This window comes from Bombina bombina, chromosome 1, assembly GCF_027579735.1.
Source record: "Bombina bombina isolate aBomBom1 chromosome 1, aBomBom1.pri, whole genome shotgun sequence".
In the NCBI taxonomy this organism is placed as follows: domain Eukaryota; kingdom Metazoa; phylum Chordata; class Amphibia; order Anura; family Bombinatoridae; genus Bombina; species Bombina bombina.
The window spans coordinates 1,171,155,690-1,171,179,472 of NC_069499.1; positions in this window are offsets into that span (position 1 = coordinate 1,171,155,690).

A 23,783-nucleotide genomic window follows, 5' to 3' on the forward strand; every position below is an offset into this window, starting at 1 on the left:
ATATGCTGTGAGCCTGGCACACACGCTGCCAGGCAGGTAACTGCAATTAGATTACACAAGCAGACTGATGTTTCACAGTAAAAAAAAGTAGGTTTTTTTTTTAAATTTACACTATTGTTACACCAGATATGAGTGGGGGCACTGGGCAAATGGGCACAGTATACGCTGTGAGCCTGGCACACACGCTGGCATGCAGGCAACTGCAATTAGATTACACTAGCAGACTGATGTTTCACAGTCCAAAAAGTTTTTATTTTTTAAATGTACACTTACACTACTATTAAACAAGATATGAGTGGTGGCACTGGGCAAGTGGGCACAGTATACGCTGTGAGCCTGACACAAAAAAGCAGACTGATGTTTCACAGTCCAAAAAGTTTTTATATTTTTAAATGTACACTTACACTACTATTAAACAAGATATGAGTGGTGGCACTGGGCAAGTGGGCCCAGTATAAGCTGTGAGCCTGAAACAAAAAAACAGACTGATTTTTCACAAGCCTAACATTTTTTTTGTTTTTTAATGTACACTTACACTACTATTAAACAAGATATGAGTGGTGGCACTGGGCAAGTGGGCCCAGTATAAGCTGTGAGCCTGACACAAAAAAGCAGACTGATGTTTCACAGTCCAAAAAGTTTTTTTTGTTTTTAAATGTACACTTACACTATTATTATCAAGATATGAGTGGTGGACCAGGGCAAGTGGGCAGAGTATACCCTGTGAGTCTGACACAAAAAAGCAGACTGATGTTTCACAGTCCAAAAAGTTTTTATTTTTTTAACTGTATACTTACACTACTATTAAACAAGATATGAGTGGTGGCACTGGGCAAGTGGGCTCAGTATAAGCTGTGAGCCTGAAACAAAAAAGCAGACTGATGTTTCACAGTCCAAAAAGTTTTTTTTGTTTTTAAATGTACACTTACACTACTATTAAACACGATATGAGTGGTGGCACTGGGCAAGTGGGCACAATATACGCTGTGAGCCTGACACAAAAAAGCAGACTGATGTTTCACAACCCAAAAAGTTTTTTTTGTTTTTAAATGTACACTTACACTACTATTAAACAAGATATGAGTGGTGGCACTGGGAAAGTGGGCCCAGTATACGCTGTGAGTCTGAAACAAAAAAGCAGACTGATGTTTCACAGTCCCAAAAGTTTTTTTTGTTTTTAAATGTACACTTACACTACTATTAAACAAGATATGAGTGGTGGCACAGGGCAAGTGGGCACAGTATACGCTGTGAGCCTGAAACAAAAAAGCAGAGTGATGTTTCACAGTCCAAAAAGATATTATTTTTTTAAATTTACACTTACACTACTATTAAACAAGATATGAGTGGTGGCACTGGGCAAGTGGGCACAGTATACACTGTGAGAATGACACAAAAAAGCAGACTGATGTTTCACAGTCCAAAAAGTTTTTATTTTTTTAAATGTACACTTACACTACTATTAAACAAGATATGAGTGGTGGCACTGGGCAAGTGGGCCCAGTATAAGCTTTGAGCCTGACACAAAAAAGCAGAATGATGTTTCACAGTCCAAAAAGATTTTTTTTGTTTTTAAATGTACACTTACACTACTATTAAACAAGATATGAGTGGTGGCACTGGGCAAGTGGGCACAATATACGCTGTGAGCCTGACACAAAAAAGCAGACTGATGTTTCACAGTCCAAAAAGTTTTTATTTTTTTAAATGTACACTTACACTACTATTAAACAAGATATGAGTGGTGGCACTGGGCAAGTGGGCCCAGTATAAGCTGTGAGCCTGAAACAAAAAAGCAGACTGATGTTTCACAGTCAAAAAAGTTTTTTTGTTTTTAAATGTACACTTACACTACTATTAAACAAGATATTAGTGGTGGAACTGTGCAAGTGGGCACAGTATATGCTGTGAGCCTGAAACAAAAAAGCAGACTGATGTTTCACAGTCCAAAAAGTTATTATTTTTTTAAATGTACACTTACACTACTATTAAACAAGATATGAGTGGTGGCACTGGGCAAGTGGGCCCAGTATAAGCTGTGAGCCTGAAACAAAAAAGCAGACTGATGTTTCACAGTCCAAAAAGTTTTTATTCTTTTTAAATGTACACTTACACTACTATTAAACAAGATATGAGTGGTGGCACTGGGCAAGTGGGCAGAATATACGCTGTGAGCCTGACACAAAAAGCAGACTGATGTTTCACAGTCCAAAAAGTTTTTATTTTTTTAATGTACACTTACACTACTATTAAACAAGATATGAGTGGTGGCACTGGACTAGTGGGCCCAGTAAAAGCTGTGAGCCTGACACAAAAAAGCAGACTGATGTTTCACAGTCCAAAAAGTTTTCTTTTGTTTTTAAATGTACACTTACACTACTATTAAACAAGATATTAGTGGTGGAACAGGGCAAGTGGGCACAGTATATGCTGTGAGCCTGAAACAAAAAAGCAGACTGATGTTTCACAGTCCAAAAAGTTATTTTTTTTTTTAAATGTACACTTACACTACTATTAAACAAGATATGAGTGGTGGCACTGGGCAAGTGGGCACAATATACGCTGTGAGCCTGACACAAAAAAGCAGACTGATGTTTCACAGTCCAAAAAGTTTTTTTTGTTTTTAAATGTACACTTATACTACTATTAAACAAGATATGAGTGGTGGCACTGGGCAAGTGGGCCCAGTATACGCTGTGAGTCTGAAACAAAAAATCAGACTGATGTTTCACAGTACAAAAAGTTTTTTTTTGTTTTTAAATGTACACTTACACTACTATTAAACAAGATATGAGTGGTGGCACTGGGCAAGTGGGCACAGTATACTCTGTGAGCCTGACACAAAAAATCAGACTGATGTTTCACAGTCCAAAAAGATATTATTTTTTTTAAATTTACACTTACACTACTATTAAACAAGATATGAGTGGTGGCACTGGGCAAGTGGACCCAGTATAAGCTGTGAGCCTAACACAAAAAAGCAGACTGATGTTTCACAGTCTAAAAAATTGGTTTTGTTTTTAAATGTACACTTACACTACTATTAAACAAGATATGAGTGGTGGCACTGGGCAAGTGGGCACAGTATACGGTGTGAGCCTGACACAAAAAAGCAGACTGATGTTTCACAGTCAAAAAAGTTTTTTTTGTTTTTAAAGGTACACTTACACTACTATTAAACAAGATATGAGTGGTGGCACTGGGCAAGTGGGCACAGTATACTCTGTGAGCCTGACACAAAAAAGCAGACTGATGTTTCACAGTCCAAAAAGTTTTTATTTTTTTAAATGTACACTTACACTACTATTAAACAAGATATGAGTGGTGGCACTGGGCAAGTGGGCCCAGTATAAGCTGTGAGCCTGACACAAAAAAAGCAGACTGATGTTTCACAGTCCAAAAAGTTTTTTTTGTTTTTAAATGTACACTTACACTATTATTATCAAGATATGAGTGGTGGCACAGGGCAAGTGGGCACAGTATACCCTGTGAGTCTGACACAAAAAAGCAGACTGATGTTTCACAGTCCAAAAAGTTTTTATTTTTTTAAATGTATACTTACACTACTATTAAACAAGATATGAGTGGTGGCACTGGGCAAGTGGGCTCAGTATAAGCTGTGAGCCTGAAACAAAAAAGCAGACTGATGTTTCACAGTCCAAAAAGTTTTTTTTGTTTTTAAATGTACACTTACACTACTATTAAACAAGATATGAGTGGTGGCACTGGGCAAGTGGGCCCAGTATACGCTGTGAGTCTGAAACAAAAAAGCAGACTGATGTTTCACAGTCCAAAAAGTTTTTTTTGTTTTTAAATGTACACTTACACTACTATTCAACAAGATATGAGTGGTGGCACTGGGCAAGTGGGCACAGTATACTCTGTGAGCCTGACACAAAAAAGCAGACTGATGTTTCACAGTCCAAAAAGATATTATTTTTTTAAATTTACACTTACACTACTATTAAACAAGATATGAGTGGTGGCACTGGGCAAGTGGGCCCAGTATAAGCTGTGAGCCTAACACAAAAAAGCAGACTGATGTTTCACAGTCCAAAATTTTTTTTTGTTTTTAAATGTACACTTACACTACTATTAAACAAGATATGAGTGGTGGCACTGGGCAAGTGGGCAGAGTATACGCTGTGAGCCTGAAACAAAAATGCAGACTGATGTTTCACAGTCCAAATTTTGTTTTTTGTTTTTAAAGGTACACTTACACTACTATTAAACAAAATATGAGTATTGGCACTGGGCAAGTGGGCACAGCATACTCTGTGAGTCTGACACAAAAAAGCAGACTGATGTTTCACAGTCCAAAAAGTTTTTTATTTTTTTAAATGTAGACTTACACTACTATTAAACAAGATATGAGTGGTTGCACTGGGCAAGTGGGCACAGTATACGCTTTGAGCCTGACACAAAAAAGCAGACTGATGTTTCACAGTCCAAAAAGATATTATTTTTTTAAATGTACACTTACACTACTATTAAACAAGATATGAGTGGTGGCACTGGGCAAGTGGGCCCAGTATAAGCTGTGAGCCTGACACAAAAAAAGCAGACTGATATTTCACAGTCCAAAAAGTTTTTTTTGTTTTTAAATGTACACTTACACTATTATTAAACAAGATATGAGTGGTGGCACTGGGCAAGTGGGCCCAGTATAAGCTGTGAGCCTGAAACAAAAAAGCAGACTGATGTTTCACAGTCCAAAAAGTTTTTATTTTTTTAAATGTACACTTACACTACTATTAAACAAGATATGAGTGGTGGCACTGGGCAAGTGGGCACAATATACGCTGTGAGCCTGACATAAAAAAGCAGACTGATGTTTCACAGTCCAAAAAGTTTTTTTTGTTTTTATATGTACACTTACACTACTATTAAACAAGATATGAGTGGTGGCACTGGGCAAGTGGGCCCAGTATACGCTGTGAGTCTGACACAAAAAAGCAGACTGATGTTTCACAGTCCAAAATTTTTTATTTTTTAAATGTACACTTACACTACTATTAAACAAGATATGAGTGGTGGCACTGGGCAAGTGGGCACATTATACGCTGTGAGCCTGACACAAAAAGCAGACTGATGTTTCACAGTCCAAAAAGTTTTATTTTTTAAATGTACACTTACACTACTATTAAACAAGATATGAGTGGTGGCACTGGGCAAGTGGGCCCAGTATAAGCTGTGAGCCTGAAACAAAAAAGCAGACTGATGTTTCACAGTCCAAAAAGTTTTTATTTTTTTAATGTACTCTTACACTACTATTAAACAAGATATGAGTGGTGGCCCTGGGCAAGTGGGCACAATATACGCTGTGAGCCTGACACAAAAAAGCAGACTGATGTTTCACAGTCCAAAAAGTTTTTTTTGTTTTTAAATGTACACTTACACTACTATTAAACAAGATATGAGTGGTGGCACTGGGCAAGTGGGCCCAGTATACGCTGTGAGTCTGACACAAAAAAGCAGACTGATGTTTCACAGTCCAAATTTTTTTTATTTTTTAAATGTACACTTACACTACTATTAAACAAGATATGAGTGGTGGCACTGGGCAAGTGGGCCCAGTATAAGCTGTGAGCCTGAAACAAAAAAGCAGACTGATGTTTCACAGTCCAAAAAGTTTTTATTTTTTTACATGTACACTTACACTACTATTAAACAAGATATGAGTGGTGGCACTGGGCAAGTGGGCCCAGTATACGTTGTGAGTCTGACACAAAAAAGCAGACTGATGTTTCACAGTCCAAAAAGTTTTTATTTTTTAAATGTACACTTACACTACTATTAAACAAGATATGAGTGGTGGCACTGGGCAAGTGGGCCCAGTATAAGCTGTGAGCCTGAAACAAAAAAAAACAGACTGATGTTTCACAAGCCAAACTTTTTTTTTTTTAAATGTTCCTTTACACTACTATTAAACAAGATATGAGTGGTGGCACTGGGCAAATGGGCACAGTATCCGCTGTGAGCCTGACACAAAAAAAGCAGACTGATGTTTCACAGTCCAAAAAGTTTTTTGTTAAATTTACACTACTGTTACACCAGATATGAGTAGTGGCACTGGGCAAGTGGGCACAGTATATGCTGTGAGCCTGGCACACACGCTGCCAGGCAGGTAACTGCAATTAGATTACACAAGCAGACTGATGTTTCACAGTAAAAAAAGTAGGTTTTTTTTTTAAATTTACACTATTGTTACACCAGATATGAGTGGGGGCACTGGGCAAATGGGCACAGTATACGCTGTGAGCCTGGCACACACGCTGGCATGCAGGCAACTGCAATTAGATTACACTAGCAGACTGATGTTTCACAGTCCAAAAAGTTTTTATTTTTTAAATGTACACTTACACTACTATTAAACAAGATATGAGTGGTGGCACTGGGCAAGTGGGCACAGTATACGCTGTGAGCCTGACACAAAAAAGCAGACTGATGTTTCACAGTCCAAAAAGTTTTTATATTTTTAAATGTACACTTACACTACTATTAAACAAGATATGAGTGGTGGCACTGGGCAAGTGGGCCCAGTATAAGCTGTGAGCCTGAAACAAAAAAACAGACTGATGTTTCACAAGCCTAACATTTTTTTTGTTTTTTAATGTACACTTACACTACTATTAAACAAGATATGAGTGGTGGCACTGGGCAAGTGGGCACAGTATACGCTGTGAGCCTGACACAAAAAAGCAGACTGATGTTTCACAGTCCAAAAAGTTTTTTGTTATTAAATTTACACTACTGTTACACCAGATATGAGTGGTGGCACTGGGCAAGTGGGCACAGTATACGCTGTGAGCCTGGCACACACACGGGCAGGCAGGTAACTGCAATTAGATTGCACAAGCAGACTGATGTTTCACAGTAAAAAAAGTTTTTTTTTTTTAAATTTACACTACTGTTACACCAGATATGAGTAGGGGCACTGGGCAAATGGGCACAGTATATGCTGTGAGCCTGGCACACACTCTGGCAGGCAGGCAACTGCAATTAGATTACACTAGCAGACTGATGTTTCACAGTCGAAAAAGTTTTTTTTTTAAATTTACACTACTGTTACACCAGATATGAGTGGTGGCACTGGGCAAGTGGGCCTGGCACACACGCTGGCAGGCAGGCAACTGCAATTAGATTACACTAGCAGGCTGATGTTTCACAGTCAAAAAAGTTTTTTTTTTTAAGTTTACACTACTGTTACACCAGATATGAGTGGTGGCACTGGGCAAGTGGGCCTGGCACATACGCTGGCAGGCAGGCAACTGCAACTAGATTACACAAGCAGACTGATGTTTCACAGTCAAAAAAGTTTTTTTTTTTAATTTACACTACTGTTACACCAGATATGAGTGGTGGCACTGGGCAAGTGGGCCTGGCACACACGCTGGCAGGCAGGCAACTGCAATTAGATTACACTAGCAGACTGATGTTTCACAGTCAAAAAAGATTTTTTTTTTAAATTTACACTACTGTTACACCAGATATGAGTAGTGGCACTGGGCAAGTGGGCCTGGCACACATGCTGGCAGGCAGGCAACTGCAATTAGATTACACAAGCAGACTGATGTTTCACAGTCAAAAAAGTTTTTTTTTTTTTTTAAATTTACACTACTGTTACACCAGATATGAGTGGTGGCACTGGGCAAGTGGGCCTGGCACACACGCTGGCAGGCAGGCAACTGCATTTAGATTACACAAGCAGACTGTTTCACAGTCAAAAAAGTTTTTTTTTTTTAAATTTACACTACTGTTACACCAGATATGAGTGGTGGCACTGGGCAAGTGGGCCTGGCACACATGCTGGCAGGCAGGCAACTGCAATTAGATTACACTAGCAGACTGATGTTTCACAGTCAAAAAAGCTTTTTTTTTTTTAATTTACACTACTGTTACACCAGATATGAGTGATGGCACTGGGCAAGTGGCTTGGCAGGCAGGCAACTGCAATTAGATTACACAGGAAAAATAAAATAAAAAAAATGATGTTCTAGCCCTAAAAATGGCTTTTTGGGGTGCTGTCCTTACAGCAGTGATCAGATGAGTCCTTTAGGACTGTAATGGACACTGAATATACTAGCCAAGCTATCAATTTCCCTATTAAATCACCAGCAGCTACACTGTCCCTCCTCTCACTAACAATGCAGCTTCCGAATGAATCTAAAATGGCTGCTGTCCAGGAGCTGGGAGGGTCTGGGAGGGAGGGTCTGCTGCTGATTGGCTGGAATGTGTCTGCAGACTGTGAGATACAGGGTTAAAGTTTACTCAATGATGACGAATAGGGGGCGGATATGTTCGCCCGTCGCGGCAAACGCGAACATGCTATGTGCGCCGGGAACTATTCGCCGGCGAACTATTCGCGACATCACTACTGTTTGTACATCCTTATATGCATTTTACATATGTCATTACTTTATTAGTACAATGAATCTCCTTCTACTAAATTAATATGCACTGCTACAGATATATACTTTGGGCTCCATTTATGAAGCAACGAATGCTGTTTTTGAGTCCCATGTTTAAGGCTCGCCTGAAACGGAAGGTAAGAAGCAAACTTAAACCAATGCGATTGGGATGATTGACTGCCACTGCTAGCGGTCGATTGGCCGCCAGTGAGCAGGGGGCGTCATTGCCCAAGCATTTCACTTTGAAATGCTGTGCAATGATAAATGCTGACAGCATATGCTGATTGCATTTAGCGATGTGGAGTGGACATGATTCGCTATAGGGAATCATGTCCACTCGACATTTAATAAATGTACCCCTTTATCTGCTCTCTAGTAATGCTATTATAATTGCTACATATTATTAAATAAGCATCAACAAGTTACACAGGTATGAGCAAATAAACACACCTAGGTTGCACAATAAGTTAAAATCAGTTGAAGATGTATCCAGGTATAGGAACACTGATGGGTCCCTCTCAAAAGAAATCTTATGATCTAAAGGACATATTTTCCATGAAATATAGGGAGGATGAAAATGGGTTATAAACAGTGCAGTGCATTTTTGTAGCTTTAATTTAAAGAGTTTTAGGTTTGAAGTGAGTCAGATTATTATACTTCCAGGTGTTTTTTTACCTTTGATGTCATTTTAAATGCGCTTTGTTCATTTGTTCATGTTTCAAAAACCATTTATGTGCATTGCTGTCTTCTTTATCCAGTCATTTTGGTTCAAACTTTGCAGCTTATTCATGTGAGTTCTCTATGGTACTTGTGTGTTTGGTTCTTGTAATCACGTGAGTGTGATGTTTTCCTTTTGGATATCCTGGTGTCTCATCTTCAGCTATTGTTTAAAGGGACAGTCTAGGCCAAAATAAACTTTCATGATTCAGATAGGGCATGTAATTTTAAATAATTTTCAAATTTACTTTTATCACCAATTTTGCTTTGTTCTCTTGGTATTCTTAGTTGAAAGCTTAACCTAGGAGGTTCATATGCTAATTTCTTAGACCTTGAAGCCCACCTCTTTCAGATTGCATTTTAACAGTTTTTCACCACTAGAGGGTGTTACTTCACGTATTTCATATAGATAACACTGTGCTTGTGCACAAGAAGTTATCTGGGAGCAGGCACTGATTGGCTAGACTGCAAGTCTGTCAAAAGAACTGAAAAAAGGGGCAGTTTGCAGAGGTTTAGATACAAGATAATCACAGAGGTTAAAAGTATATTATTATAAATGTGTTGGTTATGCAAAACTGGGAAATGGGTAATAAAGGGATTATTTATCTTTTAAAACAATAAAAATTCTGGTGTAGACTGTCCCTTTAACTAAGCACCTGTGTTCTGTTATTGTGTTATCCTGACTATGTCTGATCTATGGTTAGTTTGGCTACTATACTGGTATTACATTTGACTTCCCTTTAGATTCTAAGCTCATGACTCCATCTGTTCTGTCAACCATTTCATGTGAAGGTGGTTTACAGCTAACAGTTAGTTATGGGCAAGGTTTTCTACCTTTTATGATTCATGTAAATGTCTTTTGATTATTGTGCACTGCAGTTTTAAATCTAATGTCACTGATCTGCATAATATGTTGGTGGCTTATTCAATGATAATAATAATGCTCTGGTGGTTCAGTTTTAGCCTTACTTGAAAGATTTTGCCTTCTGGATTCCACATTAATCACAGTGGGTCTCATTCCTTGAACCCAGGTCTAGACTGAGCATTGGGCATACAGGGCACTTTCCCGGTGGGCTGGGTCCTTTTCTGTGTTTGGGCCTGTTACCTTAGCCCCACCCACTCACCAGCATTATTATATGTCATGATGTAGGGTCAAAACTAAGCTGCCTCTCACTGCCTTGCTGTTTCCGTGAACTAGGTCATGTCCAGATCTGCCTCATTCATGTGCCTGTTATTGTAAGTAACTGTGACTACACAGGCTGATGGGCAATAAGTGGTTATTCTTGATTTAAACTTCAATAGTTTTCATTTTTTATTCTATTTTCCATTTGTATTATTTAATTACATCCAATTTACAAACATACAGTGATAGGTGTTACAAATTTTAAATGTTTTTGAAAATCAAACATTATACTTTTCAGTTTGGGCGTATGGTTAAATAACAAAAGAGGGGGCTAAGCTGATTTTCATTAAACTACCTGGGCCTAATTTTGGTCCAAGTCTGGTCCTACTTGGTCATACCCAGAGTGTTGAGACAGTGAGGCCCATTTATCAAGCTCCGAATGGAGCTTGAAGGGCCGTGTTTCTGGCTGGTCTTCAGACCCGCCAGAAACAGCAGTTATGAAGCAGCGGTCTAAAGACCACTGTTCCATATCCCTGTCCGCCTGCTCTGAGCAAGCGGACACACATCGCCAGAATTCAACCCGATCGAGTATGATCGGGTTGATTGACACCTCCCTGCTGGCGGCCCTCTTGTGAGCTGCTGGTGCAATGCTGAATATGGAGAGCATATTGCTCTCCGCATTCAGCGAGGTCTTGGGGACCTGATCCGCACTGTCGAATCAGGACCGCAAGACCTTTGATAGATTGGCCTCAGTGTCAGTTAGCATTGCTACACAACCTTTAAATCCATATGGGAACTGGCATTTACTTAATCCCTGACACTGATCAAGTTTGGAAATAACTTTCAGACAAGGGGCGAAAATAAGAGGATCAGAAGGAAATGTATGATAACTGATAAATAAAGAAAATGCAGAGATGAGGATGGATTGTAGATATATATGTATGAGGTGGATACCAGCAAGAAGAATACTACAATAACAAATTCTGGAAACAACAAGGGCAAATATATGTATATTTTGTTGAGCTGTGGTTTGAATAGCCTGACCACTAGGTATGATTGAAGAATAGTAAATATTTATAGAGCTAACATTTTGAATTTAACAAATTGTGATGGTAAGGACAATGCTGTAAGGACATACAAACACACCTGTTTATGCATCAAGGCTAATTATAGAATAATTAAAATGCACATAAAACACTGATTGTAATAAAAAAACATGTTTAATTGTGTCTAAAAACAACATTTTACATTATACATGTATTATTTATTTTGCACCCTGTTTCCTTTCATTTAAATCTGAAAAGTGCAAGTATTACAGCTCTGATAACTAGAAGTGCACACTGAACATCTCACCCTGCAACATTTATGTCCCTAATAGCTCTCAGCAGAAATGATAAGAAAATGCAAAACAATACAAGCTTTTCAAACAAATGACAGTGACAAATCAGGAACAAGTCGGGATTGGCTCCTCCAAATAAGGGTACAGGTGGGGGAATTTGGCTTTTCGCAAAGATTTCCCATTCAGCTTGTATGCTAATAAATTGCAAGACTACAGAAAAGTTACTTTTAAGACCATTTAAGCTTATATTTTAGAAGAAAACGTGGGCAGACGTACCTGCAGAAAATTACAATGTTACCAGAATTCACTTTCAGTATGAAAAAAAAATGGAATAATGTTTTTTTTTATTATTATCAAAATTATTCCAATTTTTCTGAGTTAAACACAGAAACAGTTGATAATTCCTGGAATATTCCATCTCCATTTTTCCCTAAAGACAGAGTTAACAGCTGATAATGGCTGTCTATCACCAAAAAAAAGAAAATAGGGTTAATGGGTAGGTTTTGCAAATGGATAGTGTTGTTTCTATTATTTGTTAAATAATCTGAAGGCCATTTGTATATGGGCATAATGAGTATACTGGCTTGTTTGCTTAATGCTTTTTTTGCTTAATATTTTTTTTTTCCAGTCATTGAGAAAACCTTCTTTTTCTGATTTGATGAGAGTTTCATGTATACAAGTGTGTAATAATTTATTTTAATGGGTTTTGGATGTGTTTTATGAACATTTTTTTAACCCTTGAAGTAAACCTAGTTTACTTCAGGTCTAAAGTCGTGCTAAATATTCTTGTGCATTTTTAGCTTTCAATCTAGTGCAATTTATGACTTTCAACTTTTAAAATGAGTACAAGTTAGCACATTCACCATATCCATATATGGCGTGCACTAGAGCAAAGTCAGCCATATTAACCCTTCTCTGGTAAACATGCTTTACCATGGACTTGTAATAGTACAACAATTAGTTAATTCCATCAACCAATAGCAAGCAATGCAGGAGTTTTAAAACTGAATACCAGCTGAAAAACAAACATCCTTGAACAAGCAAGGAGCATTTGGCAAAATGGATGTTGGGTGAGAATGAAGATTACAGACCACAAATAGAGTGTGGAGTGTTTGGATGCTTATAAAACTATTACAGAATTCATTAGCTAAATTCAAGGACTCTTAATTGTCTAATCGATGTTCTTAAGAACAGTATCCAGTCTGTGTTAGACATGTGCGCTTCGTTTCATTCCGAATCGAAATTTGGACGAATTTCCGAAATACCCTAGCAACGAAACTAAACGAATCCAAATGTATTTGTAACGAACAAATCCAAATTAGTTTGGATTTATTCGTTACATTCGAATGGCCATGGACTAATCACAATTTCACTAGTATTGTACAGTATATTAGGTTATATCACTCTGCTAGCTCTGTGCAGAGCACATTATGTAGCTGGTACCTGTGAGGTTGGTACTTAGGTGGGATATGCTGTGTATTACACTAGTATTATGTACTGTATATATGCTCTGTGCATATTGTGTAGCTGGTACTGTTGATTCAGATGGGTTACACCTAATATACAGTACATAATACTAGTCTAATACACAGCACATCCAACCTAACACATACCGAACTTCTAAATTTCAAATCTGAATGAATCCGAAACGAATACATTCAAATGTATCCGAATTTGAATCTATCTGAAAACTATCTATCTGGCTGTTAATCTTTGTTTTTAACAATTTTATTGTTTTTTAAATAATAGTGATCTATATAAACTAACTAAATGGAACAGCTGTTTTCTGGTTGATGCATCTATAAGAAACGCTGCTGATACTAAGAGCTGGGTTATCAGTTCAGAAGAACGTGAGTAATGTCCATTTAGACCAGGTTTGCTTTTCTATTTTTAAAACTGTGTTACACGATTGTTTGTATTTCTTTTCTCCTGAGGTAATTAACTATCTGGCAGATTGGAGAAAATATCTTTTGAAAGCAATTTTCTTCATCTACTTGAAAACTAGATTCTTGTATTATTATTTGATACATATCACTTTATACTTTAGTTTTTAAATAGCACAGAAGTGCAAAAGAAGAGCATACACTTTTATTAGTGGAAATGAGGGCTGGAACAAGACTTTCTCCACTACTGTTCAGGTGTACTTGAGCCATATTTTTTATATTCTTTGGGCTCCATGTACAAAGCAACGTAAACTGCTCCGGAGCCCTTATGGGGCGGGTTTGCACGTGTGAGCCTGATTCTTACACTCTTTGCCACTTTTGAGGTGGCAAAGAGAATTCCCAGAGAGCTTGCTCACTCAGGGTGATTGACAGTCCCTTCTCTCACACAATTGGTCATGTGAGAGAAGGGGTGGGCTTTACACGCTCACTTGAGAATGTGATACATATGGACAGTGGATCCTACTCATCCGCTACCCGTATGCAGCGAAGGGGAGCCGTCAACTTCTCCCGTTGAGAAGCTTGTCTGTTCGCTTTTTAGTACATGGAGCCCATTGTATCTCCATTCTGTTTTACTTTTTGCATGCAATGTATCATCTGTCTGTCTGTCTATCATTCATCTACCTATCATCTATCTATCTATCTATCTATCTATCTATCTATAAAACCTTGCCTTACCTTGCACAGCGTGGATTTGACAGTGGTAATGCTAATTTTGAACTTTTCAAATTCTTAATCTTAAAATAATCTGTAAAAATCTTTAAGTAGGTGAATAAAACATGGTTAAAGGAATAGGAAAACATATCAGAGAAAACAGAGATGAAAAGAATGGATGAGAGCGTCTCAAGAAAATGAACTAAAATGTGGTTAGTGTACATGCTGTGACAGAACAAGAAAACTGCATATATCTTCTTTGTCACTTGAGGCAGACTGAGCTGAAGGTAGAGACTGGTGGATATGAGGTGTGACTGTGAATGATTTCCTGTACATTTGAGTCTGTGTTATCTTTAAAGTAGAATCAACATCCTCTAAAGTTATAGGGGGAAATTTATCAAAGCCTCAATTATGCTGCATTCGCCAGCACCATTACGCTCGCCTAACATTGCCTAACATCGCGGCCGTGGACCTGAATACGATCTCCATATTTATAAAAAAAAGCCGTCAAAAAGCTGCGCACCAAGTACAGTCATCGATCTTGCTGCTATTCGGCTTTTTACCAACTTTATTTATACCCTGTCACTAAACGCCGCCACAATACTAAAATGTTTAACCCCTTTCCCGCCACTCCCGGACCCCGACGCAACTTTAATAAAGTTATTAACCCCTATCCCGCCGCTCAAGAACCCCGCCACAACTTTAATAAAGTTATTAACCCCTATCCCGCTGCTCAAGAACCCCGCCAGTATTTTAATAAAGTTATTAACCCATATCTCGCTGCTCCCGGACCCCGCCACAACCTTATTAAAGTTATTAACCCCTATCCCGCTGCTCCCGGACCCTGCCGCAACTAAATAAACGTATTAACACCTAAACCTCTGGCCTCCCACATCACTACCATTAACTAAACTTATTAACCCCTAAACTTCCAGCCCCCCACATTGCCATAAACTAAATTAAGCTAATAACCTCTAAACCTAAGAACCCGCTAACTTTACATTAAAATTACAACATCCCTATCTTAAAATAAATTTAAACTTACCTGTAGAATTAAAAGAAAACTAATTCTAAACTATTAATTAACCTACCCTAACTATTATACTAAAATTATATTAAACTAGCAATTAAATGAACTATATTGTATATTAAAAACTCCTAACCCTACTCAAATTATTTAAATCTACTATTAAAAATTACTAAATTACAAAAAAATAAACGCTACGTTACAAAAATAAAAAATACTAAATTACAAAAACAAACAAACCACAGTATCAAAAATAAAAATGAATTACACATAATCTAATAGCCCTATCAAAATAAAAAAGCCCCCCCAAAATAAAATACCCCCTAGCCTACAATAAACTACTAATGGCCCTTAAAAGGGCCTTTTGCGGGGCATTGCCCCAAATAAATCAGCTCTTTCACCTGTAAAAAAAAATACAAACACCCCCAACAATAAAACCCACCACCCAACCAATCAACCCCCCAAATAAAAAGCCTATCGAAAATAACTTAAGCTCCCCATTGCCCTGAAAAGGGCATTTGTATGGGCATTGCCCTTAAAAGGGCATTTGGCTCTTTTACCTGCCCAGACCCTACTCTAAAAATAAAACCCACCCAAAAAACCCTTAAATAAACCTAACACTAACCCCCGATGATCCACTTACAGTTTTTGAAGTTCTGCTTGAGGGATCCAGCCGCAAGAATTCTTCATCCGGGTGGCCTCTTTCATCTTCATCCATCAGGCGAAGTCTTCATCCATGCGGCCTCTTCTATCTTCATCCATCCGACGTGGAGCGGGTCCATCCTGAAGACATCCGGCGCGGAGCTCCTCTTCAATACGGTCGCCGCCATAAACCGGAACTTGAATGCAAGTGACGTCATCCAAGATCCTATTGGCTGAAAGGTTCCAATCAGCCAATAGGATGAGAGCTCAATCCTATTGGCTGTTCCAATCAGCCAATAGAATGAGAGCTCAATCCTATTGGTTGTTCCAATCAGCCAATAGGATTGAACTCTCATCCTATTGGCTGATTGGAACAGCCAATAGGATTTTAGCAGTTCTAATACTATTGATTAATTGGAACCTTTCCCCCGGATGGATGAAGATAGAAGAGGCCGCATGGATGAAGACTTTGCCGGATGGATGAAGATGGAAGAGGCCCCCCCGGATGAAGACTTCTTGCTGCCCGGATGAAGACTTCTTGCCGCCCGGATGAAGACTTTTTGCTGGCTGGATGAATCCTTCAAGCAGAACTTCAAAAACTGTAAGTGGATTGTCAGTGGTTAATGTTAGGTTTATTTAAGGTTTTTTGGGGTGGGTTTTATTTTTAGAGTAGGGTCTGGGCAGGTAAAAGAGCTAAATGCCCTTTAAAGGGTAACACCCATACAAATGCCCTTTTCAGGGCAATGGGGAGCTTAGGTTATTTTAGATATGCTTTTTATTTGGGGGGTTGGTTGGATGGGTGGTGGTGGTGGGTATTATTGTTGGGTTTTTTTGTTTTCTTTTACAAGTTAAAAAAGCTGATTTCTTTGGGGCAATGCGCCGCAAAAGGCCCTTTTAAGGGCCGTTGGTAGTTTATTGTAGGCTAGGGTTTTTTTATTTTATTTTGGGGGGCTTTTTTATTTTGATAGGGCTATTATATTAGGTGTAATTTGTTTTTATTTTAGATACTGTGATTTGTTTTTTTTCGTAATTTAGTGTTTTTTATTTTTTGTAACTTAGCGTTTTGTTTTTTTTTGCAATTTAGTATTTTTTAATAGTAGATTTAAATAATTTGAGTATATACAAGGCATCCCTCCCAACAGCTCCAGGCAAAAGTCACTGGTCGTTATGGTAAGAATTAATTTGCACTCACCCAGGCAGCAATCTTCGTGTGGTTAGGGCAAACTGGAGGCAATGGATCATTCACCATAAAACTGCTAGAAATCCTCTAATCAGCCTGGGTCCCCGTACCAACCGCCTCTTCTCAACCACTGGGACCTCTGCTCTCTTTGGGGTGAGCGTGAAACGCGTAGGACTGTGTTTCTTTTCTGTCCTTAATTGACAAGGGTTACCTTCGTTTATCATATTTTATGTTTCCTAATAAATTTTTAACTTTATACGCTTAGAATGCTTGCCGGGCATTTTTTCTGCTTGTTAAATAATTTGAGTAGGGTTAGGTTTTTTTTTAATATGTAATATAGTTTATGTAATTGCTAGTTTAATGTAATTTTAGTATAATAGTTAGGGAAGGTTAATTAATAGTTAAAAGTCAGTTTCTTTTAATTCTACAAGTAAGTTTAAATTTATTTTAAGATAGGTATGTTGTAATTTGAATGTAAAGTTAGCGGGTTGTTAGGTTTAGGGGTTAATACCTTAATTTAGTTTATGGTGAGTGGGGGGCTGGTGGTTTAAGGGTTAATAGGTTTAGTTAATGTTAGTGATGTGGGAGGCCAAAGGTTTAGGGGTTAATAAGTTTATTTTGTTCTGGCGGTGTCCGGGAGTGGTGGGATAGGGGTTAATAACTTTATTAAAGTTGCGGCGGTGTCGGGGAGCTGAGGAATAGGGGTTAACATTATGTAGGTGGCGACGATGTCAGGGGTGGCAGATTAGGGGTGTTTAGACTCAGGGCTTATGTTAGGTGTAAACGTTACTTGTTTTCTACCATAGAAATCAATGGGATATCTGGCAGCATCGAACATAAGCTTTCGCTGCTTTCAGACTCCCATTGATTCCTATGGCATCCGTGGCCTCCAGGGTGGCGGATTGAAAACCAGGTACGCTGGGCCAGAATAGCCGCAAGCGTACCTGTTAACTATTTGATAACTTTTAAAAAGTGTCAAATAGTGCTGAATGTGTATTTGAAACATCTGTAATGACATAAGCATCGATCTGTGTCAGATTGAGACCAGCGGATCGTATGTTACGTCACAGATTTCGACTTTTGCCAGTCTGTAGGCTTTGATAAATAGGTTGTATAAAGCTCGTCACAATTACGCTGCGGAATTCCAGTGTATTTGAGGTTGACAGCTTGATAAATATCCCCCATAGTATGTGGTGGTATTGGAATGAGACAAGCACAGTCTCCATTTAGTTTAAAAGATTGAGTCTCCCATTCCAATTTAAGTGTTAAGTACCTTACATTACTTTTGAAAGTTGTATTTAAATTCACATAAAACAAATTTTTCTATAAAACTACACAATCTATTTGCATTTTTTAAACCCTTAAGGAACAGCAACATACCCCGCTATTTCAGGTAGCCAGCAGGAAGGAGGGTGAGTATAACAGGGCAGTATTATAGCCAAGAAAAGCCTTAAAGGGACATGAAACACTAAACAATTGCTAGATAGAGTGATGCATTTGAAGAAAAGATTAGTCTGAGAATAACATGTAGATGTATTTTTAGAATTTGCATTAGCTTTTTAAACATTGTTGTTTAAATATTGACAAAATATGTGTCAAATTTTAGTATCTGAAAAACAATTGGAGCAGCCATGTTATAACTTAGGTTACATTCTCTGCTGTGGCCAATTAGGGACAGTTATAAATAGGTTACTAAAGTGTGCAGCCAATGGCTGTGTGGAATATAACAGTGTTCTGCACTTCCATTTCTAACAGAAACTGAAAAGCTCTCAATTTCAGAATGGAATTACAGGAAAAGGGGGACAAAATAAACAATTAAATTATATTGCTGACTTTTAAATATATATATATATATATATATATATATATATATATATACAGTATATATATACAGTATATGTACACATAAATAAATACACACACACACACACACACACACACACACATATATATATATATATATATGTATATATATATATATATATATATATATATATATATATATATATATATATAGACAAGATGCTTCTCAATTTCAGAATGGAATTACAGGAAAAGGGGACAAAATAAACAATTCAATTATATTGCTGACGTTTAAAAAAAAAATATATATATATATATATATACAGTATATATATATACAGTATATGTACACATAAATAAATACACACACACACACCAGCGAGCCTCAATTTAAGGTAAAAGAAACCTTTATTCAATCTTCATAGGAACAACTTGTACAGAAGTTAAAACTGCACACCGGCAGTGATGTCAGCCATGCATCTGACGCTTTTCGGCTAGTATGCCTTAATCGTAGATATATATAGACAAGATGCTTCTTACATTGCAGGGGCTCAAAAGCAGCATACACTGCTTAGTATGTTGAGCCCATAATCATTGGGTAAACATGCCTGTATACACATCTTGCCTATAAACAAATGGTATCAGATTTTTTAAAACAATGAATTTGGATTGCAAAAGTTTCATTTTTCATATGCAAATGATGTTTGTCTTAAACACTTTAATGTTTAAGGCTATATTTTCATACTATTTGTGATTTAACGTCTAGTAGTGAGAAACGCTGGTAAATGTTTGGCATGGGAATAGTACAGAGTAAACGCAATACTATTTCTTGTTTAGTGCTCCCATTGATTTGAATGGATTATGCAAATGGTAAATTGTGTGCAATATTCAGGAAGTATAAAGCAAGAAAATGTTTTTAATGTAAACTGCCAAGGGACATTAAGTGTTAAAAAGGAAAAATGAACGTTTTTTGGTGGACGATAATAAATGTATTCTTTATAGAGCAATATCCAGTTATTCTGGATTAATCTCCTTTAAGGGACTAGCAAAAACAGGTAACCTAAGAATAACAAACCAATGGTATTCTGCAATACAGTAGTCAAAAGTACATAGAGTCTGACACCCAGTACTCCACTATTTCCTAATTTTGTGTTCTTAATATGGTTTATTAAATACAAATAGCATCTGTTTTCTTCCTAATCATTTTTCCATCACTCTCTATGGAATTTGTCAGCGGAAGCATATATAACTGGAGTCGCTCAATAAGACCCAGCTCTTGTCAAATATTCAGCATATGGCAATAATGCAAAAAAATCCACACAGCTCATTGAACAGTCAAAATGCAGTTCAATAAAAGAGGAAAACAGTTCTCGCTGGCTGTTGCAGTCATAAAAAATATATGAGGTTGGCAAGTATTTGACAGGTTATTTATAATGAAAATAGAAAGCTACACCACAATATGTAACAGATTTGACTTGATTTCACAATATGGTGAGAAACTGAACTGAAAACTATATCTAAACCTGAAATAGGAGCAAGTGTATCATTCACATGGGATCGTTGGAGCTGGCAGCATTCCCTTCTTGTATTGAAGTAGGGGCAAATGTATCATTCCCCCAGAAACGCAAGAAGCTGCCTGTATTTTCCATTGTATGAACTGCCCCCATAATCTCATTCAGCCAATCCCACAAGAGTAAGACGTCATGTGATTTTAATCCACAAATTTTTAATCCAACTAACATTAACATTCCCATAAATATGCTCTATATGCTAAAACATAGTCAATGATTACAGTTTATCCACTGTTTTATTCCTAGCTTACCTTTTATTTATTGCTTAGAGTATCATTGATCATCCTTTCTGTGCTGGAACAGCTCTCTTAAAGGGACACTGAACCCAATTTTTTTCTTTCGTGATTCAGATAGAGCATGACATTTTAAGCAACTTTCTTATTTACTCCTATTATAAAATTTTCTTCATTCTCTTGGTATCTTTATTTGAAATTAAGGAATCTAAGTTTAGATGCCGGCCCATTTTTGGTGAACAACCTGGGTTGACCTTGCTGATTGGTGGATAAATTCATCCAACCAATTAAAAAAAGTGCTATTTTTCAAATTAAGATAGCAAGAGAACAAAGACAAAATGATAATAGGAGTAAATTAGAAAGTTGCTTAAAATTGCATGCTCTATCTCAATCACGAAAGAAATTTTTTGGGTTCAGTGTCCCTTTAAGTCAGAGCCTCCGGCCGCCTACAGCACAGTGCTCTTCGTCAATGAGGTGACGTTACCACCTCTAAACTGATAGGCGTGCATTTCATCTGACAGTGTTCTGTATCCTAGCATGGCTATTGGTCTAGAGGCTCTACCGCAGCACAAACAGGATGAGTTTAGCACTCTTTTTTTTACTAAATGCTCAATGAAACTTAACATTATTTTTAGTGATGGCAAATCCCTTTTTAAACGCTCGGATTTACCATCACTTTAAATTGGTTATGACATAGTGACAAATTCAGAAATCAAACTGTTCACAAATACAAATGCTTTTTTAGAGTCATAATACAATAAAATATGCAAGCAAATAACCTTGGACAGTAGGAACAAGGCAAAAACCATGTAACATGTTTTTATTGTTTGCTTTATTTATAGAACATATTGCACACAATCTGATAATAAATATAAAGAATTTGCTTCCTGCTGGATCATCAATGGTACAACCCACCAAAGACCATTGTTAAAGCATTTACACTTAAAACAGAAATCTTTACACAGCAACAATATCATAAAAGATGTAAAAGTGGCAATGTCATTCTCACTTAAATCATCAATCTGTTTCTTCAGGCAGATATCTACAATAATAGAAAAAATCCCTGGGGCACCAAAGTCTCTAAATTAAAGATAGTTTATAGTATAATGACATAGCAACAACCTTCTTAAGCATAAGAAAAATATTTCACGTCTGACACACTTGGTAAGGTAGCATCAACTGTCATCTTGTTGTTGGCTTGTATTTTTTTAAGTGTAAATGAAATGCTCCACAAAGCAATCACAACACTTTTTTTCCATTTTTAACACACTCGTTTCAGCCAGCCTAGATTTTAAGAAATCCATACCAATCAACTGACTCAGCTATCTCTTAAACCTTGTGCACAGGTCAGGATATCCTCAAAACCTTACCTAATTGGGGAGCAGGCCTAGATATTGGGGCATATTTATCAAGCTCCGTATAAAGACCGCTTCTCCATAACTTGTCTGCTGCCTCTGAGGCTGCGGTCTTCAATCTGCCCGATCCTATACGATTGGGTTAATTGACACCCCCTGCTAGAGGCCGATTGGCCGCGAATCTGCAGGGGGCGGCATTGCACCAGCAGTTCACAAGATCTGCTGGTGCAATGATAAATGCCGACAGTGTGACTAAATTGCCGACAAAGTGACTAAATTGTATATGCACTTTATTCTTAAGTGTCTATTTAAACTTGGAAATGTTGTTAAGGTAGTAACATACAGACACATTTATACACTGAAACACACACAAACACACTCACACACATAAGGATGCACATATAGACACTCTAGCAGACACGCAAAAACACACACTCAGACACAGACACCCAAACAGACACTCAGCACTTGTTTACATTGACCTGACAAGTAATGAGGTAGACTATAAGTTTTGTAAAAAAAAAAGGAGATTTAGAAAACAAAATATGGAGTTCTGATTATCTTTTTGTAAAGGAAGATGCCAACTAAATGATGACAACAGCATTCAGTGACTGAAAGGAAGGGCCCTGAACTGCCTAAACAATAATTTAAAGGTTAAATGGTGGGTTAGGTGACTCCCAGAAAGGTCTCATTAGTCTCAAAGTCTGTAGAAAGATGTGAATAATCAGTAGTAAGGTCAAAATGTCTTAAAAAGGAACAGACAATGGACACGCACACAAACTAAAACTTGCACATACACCCAAGGAAACACAGAGACAGCCTCAGAAAACACACAAAGACATACACACACACAGAGAGACACCCACAGGAAACACACAAAGACATACACACACACACACACACAGAGACAACCACATAAAACACAGAAAGACATAAACACACGCTCACAGAGACACCCACAGAAAATACACACCCTCACAGAGACATCCATAGAAAACACAGACATACGTACATACACACCCACCCACACAGAGACATCCACAGAAAACACAGACATACACACCCACCCTCACAGAGGCATCCATAGAAATACACAAGACAAACATACACACACCCTCACAGAGACATCCATAGAAAAAAAATACATACACACTCATAGAGACACAAACCAAAGCACAAAGACATAAACACAGACACCCACAGAAACACTCACAGGAGGAAACATTTATGCACCTTGCAAGTTGCATCCCCTAAATCAACGTTGTGACATGAATGATAAAAAAATGCAGAAATTAAGAGATCACTTTTTAAAGAATCATATTTGTAAATGTGCAAACAAAAATAATTCTGTGAATTCAAAATTGTACATTAATGATCTGGGTAGATGGCTAGATGAAGAAAAGTATGTTTAAAAGGTTGACATATGTTTGTTTGTTTTTTCCCCATTTTCCCCAACCAAGAGCACCACTTCAAATATAGTGTACAAATGTTCCCATCTGTCAGCTGTACTTATGGATTTTGAAAATGCTGTACTCTATATGGTCTTGGTGGAGCCATAAGCTGTGGTACTCATACCATAAGATCTTATTAAATTCAGGATTTAGGCTTGTTGGTATGTATTTCAAAATTAAGTCAGCTGTAGTGTAAACTGAACAGTTTTAAGTTAACCTGTCTCATTTCAAACACTGAGCAATCTTAGTCTGAGAGTATAACATTTTATGCAGATGTAAAAATCTTAGATAAAATGCCTCCTTGCATCTGGAAAGTCTCATAAAGGGACAGTAAACT